The sequence below is a fragment of the Taudactylus pleione genome, unplaced genomic scaffold (genome assembly GCF_031769625.1).
Source record: "Taudactylus pleione unplaced genomic scaffold, aTauple2 ptg000067l, whole genome shotgun sequence".
Taxonomy (NCBI): Eukaryota; Metazoa; Chordata; class Amphibia; order Anura; family Myobatrachidae; genus Taudactylus; species Taudactylus pleione.
The window spans coordinates 1885001-1893385 of record NW_028284469.1 but is presented as its reverse complement, the minus strand read 5'-3'; the positions used below and the strand labels follow the sequence as shown (position 1 = coordinate 1893385).

The 8385-nt window shown below is 44.8% G+C and overlaps 1 protein-coding gene across 2 annotated transcripts in view; it reads left to right on the top strand.

Annotated features, from left to right (window-relative positions):
* The first annotated feature begins 429 nt into the window (after positions 1–429).
* Positions 430–8385, top strand: part of GULP1 (GULP PTB domain containing engulfment adaptor 1) — a 366994-nt gene continuing 359038 nt past the window's right edge. For both annotated transcript variants that reach the window (XM_088466954.1, XM_088466947.1), the window contains exon 1: positions 430–492. The gene's annotated coding sequence lies outside the window, so the exon portion shown is untranslated. The remainder of the gene's footprint in view (positions 493–8385) is intronic.

The following is an 8385-nucleotide window of genomic DNA, read 5'->3' as shown; positions in this document are numbered from 1 at the left end:
GCACACACCTGTGCAATGCTAGATACATGTCAGGCAGGAGAGCAGTGACAGCACATTGCACCGCAGAACTGGAAATGACCATCAGATGCAGCATGAAAGGGGACCCTGTGCCTGAGCCCTTCACTCCACACTCAGCATGAGGGACAGCGGGGCTGCAGGAAACCCTTCTGCATTTCAGTCATTTGTTCCAGGATTTGTAAATGGGGCTTTTTATACAGCCAGAAGCCAGCAGCATGCTGGAAGGGGTGTGTGGCTGTAATCCCTGGCATGCTTCCCAGCCATGATCAAAGGGTGAGAGGGGTGGCCCCTTGCCCCCTCTGAGCTCCAGCAGGCAAAGGGTGCTTGGAGTCTGAAAGCGATTGAGCTGCAGGGAGGGGGGGGGGGGCCCGGGAGAGGGGGGGGGGCACTGCGTGACGTCACAGGCTGGGCATCTCACACAGAGCTGCTGGTGGTGGTGGTGGCAGCAGCAGCGTCTCCTCTGCAGAGCTGGGGGTAAGTGGATGGCACTGAGGAAGGGGAGCTGGAGGAGATAGCAATGCATGCAGTATATATATATATATATATATGTATATATGGCACAGGCTGCACACAGGCTCTCACATGTATGTATGTAGCAGCTGCCAGGAGCCGTCTTGTAACATTGCAACATTGTAGCAGAAGTGTGTGATGCGGGGAAAGTTTGTGTAACACTTATTGGGAGTTTGTTTTTTGCTGTTGCACAAACACTGACACATTCATGTAACTTTTGTTGGGCTGAGCAGAGCCGGCAGCAGCGGTAGTGGCAGAGAACTGGCTTAGTACATATTATTGTGCTGCGCTTATGGATACAGCACCGATGGAGCCGCTGTCAGGGATGTGAGGTTTCCTCCAACGGCGTCAGATTCCTCGCAGGAATGTAACATTTCACCCCTGGATCTAATCACAGTCACTGTCCAACAAAAATGCAGCTGTGCTCCTGTGGGAAGCCTGGGAGAGTAGCAGCTAGTTTATTGTAATTGATGTTGTTGTTATTATTGTTATTGTTATTATTATTGTTATTATTATTATTGTTATTGTTGTTATTATTGTTATTGTTGTTATTATTGTTATTGTTATTATTATTGTTATTGTTATTATTATTATTGCTACTTAAGTTATATTTATTATTTATGTTTTTAAAAAAAACTATGTTGCTGATAGGACAATATAGCACGTCCATCTATGGCTGCAATGACTGTATCCTGCAGCTTGGTGTACACTGGGTTATTGCTGGTTGGGTCATGTTGGAGTAGTGGATGAAACTTTTGGCAGAGGGAATGACTAGCTGCTTAGGGATGTCCTGACCTATGTTCTACCACTTGTAGAAGACCAGACCAACCCTTGTATCACTCTTTCCTCTACAGTATGTTCTACCACTTGTACAAGATCAGACCACCCCTTGTATCAGACCCTCCTCTATTTTCTACCCCTTCTACCAAACCAGACCACCCCTTGTACCAGACCCTCCTCTATGTTCTACCCCTTAAATCAGACCAGACCACCCCGTTGTATTAGTCCCTCCTCTATGTTCTACCCCTTGTACCAGACCAGTCCACCCCTTGTACCAGTCCCTCCTCTATGTTCTACCCCTTAAACCAGACCAGACCACCCCATTGTATCAGTCCCTCCTCTATGTTCTACCCCTTGTACCAGTCCCTCCTCTATGTTCTACCCCTTAAACCAGACCAGACCACCCCATTGTATCAGTCCCTCCTCTATGTTCTACCCCTTGTACCAGATCAGTCCATCCCTTGTACCAGTCCCTCCTCTATGTTCTACCCCTTAAACCAGACCAAACCACCCCATTGTATCAGTCCCTCCTCTATGTTCTACCCCTTGTACCAGACCAGTCCACCCCTTGTACCAGTCCCTCCTCTATGTTCTACCCCTTAAACCAGACCAGATCACCCCTTTTATCAGTCCCTCCTCTATGTTCTACCCCTTGTACAAGACCAGACCACCCCTTGTATCAGTCCCTCCTCTATGTTCTACCCCTTGTACCAGACCAGTCCACCCCTTGTACCAGTCCCTCCTCTATGTTCTACCCCTTGTACAAGACCAGACCACCCCTTGTTTTAGTCCCTCTATGTTCTACCCCTTGTACAAGACCAGACCACCCCTTGTATCAGTTCCTTCTCTATGTTCTACCCCTTGTACAAGACCAGACCACCCCTTGTATTAGTCCCTCCTCTGTGTTCTACAAGAACAGACCACCTCTTGTATCAGACCCTCCCATATGTACTATTCCTTGTACCAGACTACCCCTTGTATCAGTCCCTTCTCTATGTTTTACCCCTTATACAAGACCAGACCACCCCTTGCATCAGTCCCTTCTCTATGTTCTACCCCTTGTACAAGACCAGACCACCCCTTGTATTAGTCCCTCCTCTATGTTCTACAAGAACAGACCACCTCTAGTATCAGACCCTCCCATATGTACTATTCCTTGTACCAGACCATCCCTTGTATCAGTCCCTTCTCTATGTTCTACCCCTTGTATAAGACCAGACCGCCCCTTGTATTAGTCCCTCCTCTATGTTCTACAAGAACAGACCACCTCTTGTATCAGACCATCCCATATGTACTATTCCTTGTACCAGACCACCCCTTGTATCAGTCCCTTCTCTATGTTCTACCCCTTGTACAAGACCAGACCACCCCTTGTATCAGTCCCTTCTCTATGTTCTACCCCTTGTACAAGACCAGACCACCCCTTGTATTAGTCCCTCCTCTATGTTCTACAAGAACAGACCACCTCTAGTATCAGACCCTCCCATATGTACTATTCCTTGTACCAGACCATCCCTTGTATCAGTCCCTTCTCTATGTTCTACCCCTTGTACAAGACCAGACCACTCCTTGTATCAGACCCTCCTCTATGTTCTATCCCTTGTACAAGACCAGACCACTCCTTGTATCAGACCCTCCTCTATGTTGTATCCCTTGTACAAGACCAGACCACCCCTTGTACCAGTCCCTCCTCTATGTTCTACCCCTTAAACCAGACCAGACCACCCCATTGTATCAGTCCCTTCTCTATGTTCTACCCCTTGTACAAGACCAGACCACCCCTTGTATTAGTCCATCCTCTATGTTCTACAAGGACAGAACACCTCTAGTATCAGACCCTCCCATATGTACTATTCCTTGTACCAGACCAGACTATCCCTTGTATCAGTCCCTTCTCTATGTTCTACCCCTTGTACAAGACCAGACCACCCCTTGTATCAGTCCCTCCTCTACAGTATGTTTTACCCCTTGTACCAGACAGTCCAGACCAGACCTACCCTAGTATCAGACCCTCCTCTATGTTCTTCCCCTAGTACAACCCCAGACAAACCCTTGTATCAGGCTTTTCTGTATGTACTACCCTTTGTACTAAATCCTCCCCTATGCACTAAACCCTGTACCAGACCCCCAGGTGCTACCCCTTGGGCCAGAACCTCACCTATTTACTGTAAGCCCCACTTGTGGAGGTAAATCATTAAATGGGTTACATAATATACAGATATATTACAGTTATACATGTGTAATCCACATTATTATGACAGCAGCTTTCATTATTGTAACGTTGTGCACTGTGTCCTACCATTCAGCCAACCACTCATGAGCTGAAACTCCAACGCTCCAGGACATGTTGAGTGATTAGATTAGGCAAACAAATTGTACAGTATTATATATAACTGACGTGTACTGTACATGTGTATTTTGTTATAGAGTAGTTGAATGGCTGACTGAAATCAATGTGGATTCCTCAGTGTCCTCATATAGTTATTTTACTATGTATAGCATGTGGTAATAATATAGTATAGTTTATACATGAAATCCAATTTGCTATATTCTAATATGAATATGATATATATCAGGGTTAGATTTAAAAATAATAGTGAATTATTGCGTGTGCTTTTTGTTGGTTTGTGGGTAATGTTTTAGGAAGCATCTAGCCTTGTTTGGTAACATGGGATTTGGTTATGAATTATTATTAATGTCTTTATACATAATTGATTCTCTATTGTATCAGGGGGATTTAAGTGATGGTTATCTGCCCATGTAAGGTCTGATTCACGCCTGGTGCATGCTAACTACAGTTTTTGCAGTTGAGCGATTATTTGTTACGGTGCACGCGCAAAATATTGTGGATACCCGTAAGGCGGATGCGGTACACTGTGTGTACACACAAATGCGCTGATACAGAACTGATAGTATCAGAAAGGGCGAGGGAAAACCGTGGTGACTGGGAAGTGGCATGAAGTGAATGCAAAAAATTCACTCACGTGTGCGTGTTTACTGCATCCAAAGATGCAGAAAGGGGGCGTCTTAAGTGCTTGCATGCTAGTACGCAAGGGGGAGGCCGATACTAGCATTTGCATATTATTGCTGCTGCAAATGTAAGGGTCTGTGTACAAAGCCTTGGAGAGAGATAAAGCGGACGGAGACAAAGTACCAACCAATCAGCTCCTAACTGTCATTTTTCAAACACACCCTGTAAAGTTACAGTTAGGAGCTGATTGGTTGATATTTTATATCTGTCCACTGCATCTCTTTATAAGGTGTAATACATAGACCTCATACCAGCTGAAGTTGCTAAACTTCCCAGCAAGACCAGGTCAGTCCAGCAGCGACAGGTTTAACAATCTCATTGCAGTATCCTTGAGGAGTTACAGTATGTGTAGAATATGTACAGTACATACTCTGTGTGAGACATGCTGAAACTTTATTGTAGTAATAGACATGATTTGTGAATTTTTAATTCTGCATTCAGTGATTTCCAAAAGACTTTCTGTTCTATGATCTAATCCTACTGATGTACGGTAATGATGGCTGAAATCTCTTTCAGAAGTCTCTTCGTGGTTTATGTACTGACACTCGGGAAATTAAATCTGTGATATCCCAAAATGTTTTACTTTAAGTAAATGTTTGTTTGTACTTTCATAGCTAAACGCTTGGCTGCATCAAAGATTCATTTTTAGATGTGATTTGTGGAAGTGCTGCAATGTGGGCTCAATTTTTAATTATGTCAAATACTTTAGTTACTGATTGAATTGCCCAATGGATGGCCTTTGTGGGATGTACCATATGGTATGCAGTCGGGAAGCCAGCGGACCTAATCCCGACAGCCGGCTTCCCGACTGTTATATCCCGGCAAGGGTCTAAAGACAGGCGTCGATATGTCAACGCCTGTCATTAGACATACGCCGGGAGCCCGACACCCGGCATCCCAATCGAAGGGATGTCGGGCACCGAGCGTGGATAGCCGCGGGGGGGGAGGGTTAGGTTTAGGGTTCCCGGGGGGACTTAGGGTTATGCACCCCCACAGGAGGTTAGGTTTAGGCTAGGGGAAGGGGGGGTTAGCGTTAGGCACCCCCGGGGGGGGACTTAGGGTTAGGCGGCGGGGAAGGGGGGGTTAGGTTTAGGCACTTAGAGGGGGGATTAGGGTTAGGCACTGGGGGGGAAGGTTAGGGTTAGGGGCCCCTAAGGGAGGGTTAGGGGGTAGAAATAGGTTAGTATAAACTTACCTTTGATCAGAATTTCCTCCTCTGCCAGGATGCCTCTGTCGGGATTCCAACCGCCGGGCATGGGTCCGGTGGTAAATCAGACCGATTCCATACCATTTGCCTCCTACATAATGCGACAGGCGTACACGGCACTCAGGATGCCTTTGCAGAATATTGGCAGTATTTGTGGCTCTGGAAGCATCTAATTTAGCTCGCAGTTGTCAACTTTTTAATTTAGTGACGCACCTGGATCATGCAGAGGATCATTAGGAGAAAACGCACTGATCATAGTACGCATAATGATCTATAGCTTAATGACCTTAAGACCTTAATACGGGGACTAAATGACGATGGACTAGTGTCACCAGAAACAACTGTTCTATGTCACCGTCTACCCTAGTTAATCTTATATTGTATTTATGGGACCTGATCAAGTATAATTTTTTATAGAATTATGGAGTAAATGTATGGACCATGTAAAGGAAAATCTAAGCAAAAATAGAACCCGACACCAGTTCCAAGATTCCTCCCATAGTTACTACCAGACAGGTATCATCCTCAGGAAAGTCGGTCATAAGATAAACTTTCTTTCTTTTCTCATGAGTTTAGAGCAGCCGCGCATGTATACTTTAGATATACGTTCTGTGGAAGTTATGGGGCGATCGACAAATGATCACAATTTAATGTTTAAAATTAAATGAATTCTCATGTACAGTAAGATATGGCGGGTGAGGGGCGTTTTTGTGCAGAAGCCTTTTTGGTGGCAGTAATCAGCGTTAGGTGTGGTGGAGACCAGACAAACATAGAGGAGCTGGTGTCTTCTTTATGGGTTTGTGCAATACCCATTTTGTATGACGTTCTCACCTTCTTGTATAAGTCTCTGATACTGTTACAAAATGTGTTAGTCTCATGCACATAAAGTGGCAAATCTATTATTATTAATATTATTATTTTTACAAATATTTACCATTTTTTACCATAAAAATACAATAAGAAAGTGTCTTGACTGGACATGGCAATGTCAACTCTCTCCACTGAGGTTGCTCGACCTCAGTTACTCCAGGCCTATGGTTGCTTCCCTCCCTGGCCCTTGGAGGCCCTTGGAGCCTGGCCTCCTTGAGGAGCTGCATCCCACTAGCAGATGTGTCCATCTGCCAGACAAGTTCCCCTGCATTAGGTAGGTGACCGCACGTGGCCCAGAAATATATATAGTCCTAGCGAACTCCAAAGTCCAGGCCTGAAGGATAACCTGAAGCGGAAGTGCAGCCCTGCTGTCCTGAAACTGAGACAACTCTCCGCACCTGGACTGGTGACCTGCCCTCTCCTCTAACACCCGGCACCTAGAATGGAACTACTGCTTAGAAACTCCAATGCAAAAGTTCTGCTTACAGCATGGATAACATAACAATCATTCGGTCAGTCATCCTCCAAGCAGGGTCTCCTCTAGGAATTATGGGCCTCCAGACACATTTTTGATCCTGGGCCCATCTCCTTGAGAGGCGAGTTAGAAAGATGCTATAGTATAGCTCAATATTTTATTCCATAAAATAAGGTTTTCAACAACAATTTCAACATGATTTGGGATGGATAAAGAAAATAAATGCAATACACCATAACTTTGAAAACTTTTCTAACAGGAGATATGTCAGGATTTGAAATAGGTACATTATACCATGTACTGCCAGGCAGACCATTAGCTGCAGACTGCGGGTGGTGCTATAGCTTTTACTGGACGATTGTAGACCCTTCTTTGAAGCTGATAGGCATACCCCCCAAACAGTCCCGCTTTTTGGGCACGCACTCTCCCCCGCGGGCTGCAGTGTCCTGTGGAGGTGTGTAGGGTGGAGCACTGTTCTGCACATGCTGGGCACTCCCCTAGTCTAGAGATGTGCACAGATCCCCGTGTTTTGGTTTTGGTTATAAATCATCGTCGTGTTTTTAGTTTTCGGTTTTAGTTTTAGATTTCTTTAAAAATGTATAAAAACAGCTAAAATCATGTAACGTGGACCTGTTTTTGTTCCTACGGTATTATTAACATGAATAGGGGTGAACCACAAAAGATATCGTCGATAGTCGAGGCCCCAGTTGTCTATTGCAATAAAAGCCCCCGTACTGTAGGTTTCTATGAAAGTTGCTACAGTATTTACGAAGGCTGCTATCACTTTACTTTACACATCGCAGGGCTGGGCTCCGATACAGCACCTGTGTGTGTTTCTTAATACATGTTGGCGAACCTTATGATATGTTTACTTCATGTACTTTCTGTGTAAGCGTATTAGCTTGCTAGTGTCTCATATATGCTCAAGTGTCATGGTGCAGAATTCCCTGGGAGAGCATCTTCCCCCCTGTGTACAGTACATCTGGCTATTACCGCCAGCTTAGAGCGTCTTTCATGTCCATAAAGAATAACTGCATTTTCTCAGGTCTGTATGAATTGAATCTTCCTGTGCTCCTGCCACGACGTGGTCTGATTACTGGCTTTGCCACTATAATGCTTTGATATTCATAGAAGCTGTAAATCACAAACATCAGTAAGTTCTAGTGCAGTTTATTTGATTGGAAAGATGTTTATTAGGGCGTCTTGCTGTACCATGCGTACTGGAAGCTTACAGCCTATACTATAGGATAAAGACACAGTGGTTTAATCCAAAATATGCACAATGACAATTTTAGCTTTAAATGTACAATTATCACTAGCGTCTTAAAAATTCCATTAATGTGCTTTTTCCTATAACTAAAGCCCATGGCTAGCCGCATTTTCCCGGAGTGCAGTTATTGTCTGTACAGCCGCAGGGTAACCCTTGGTCCATCCCCTTGGTCCATCCCCTTGGTCCATCCCCTTGGTCCATCCCCTTGCAATGTTTTTGTTCTT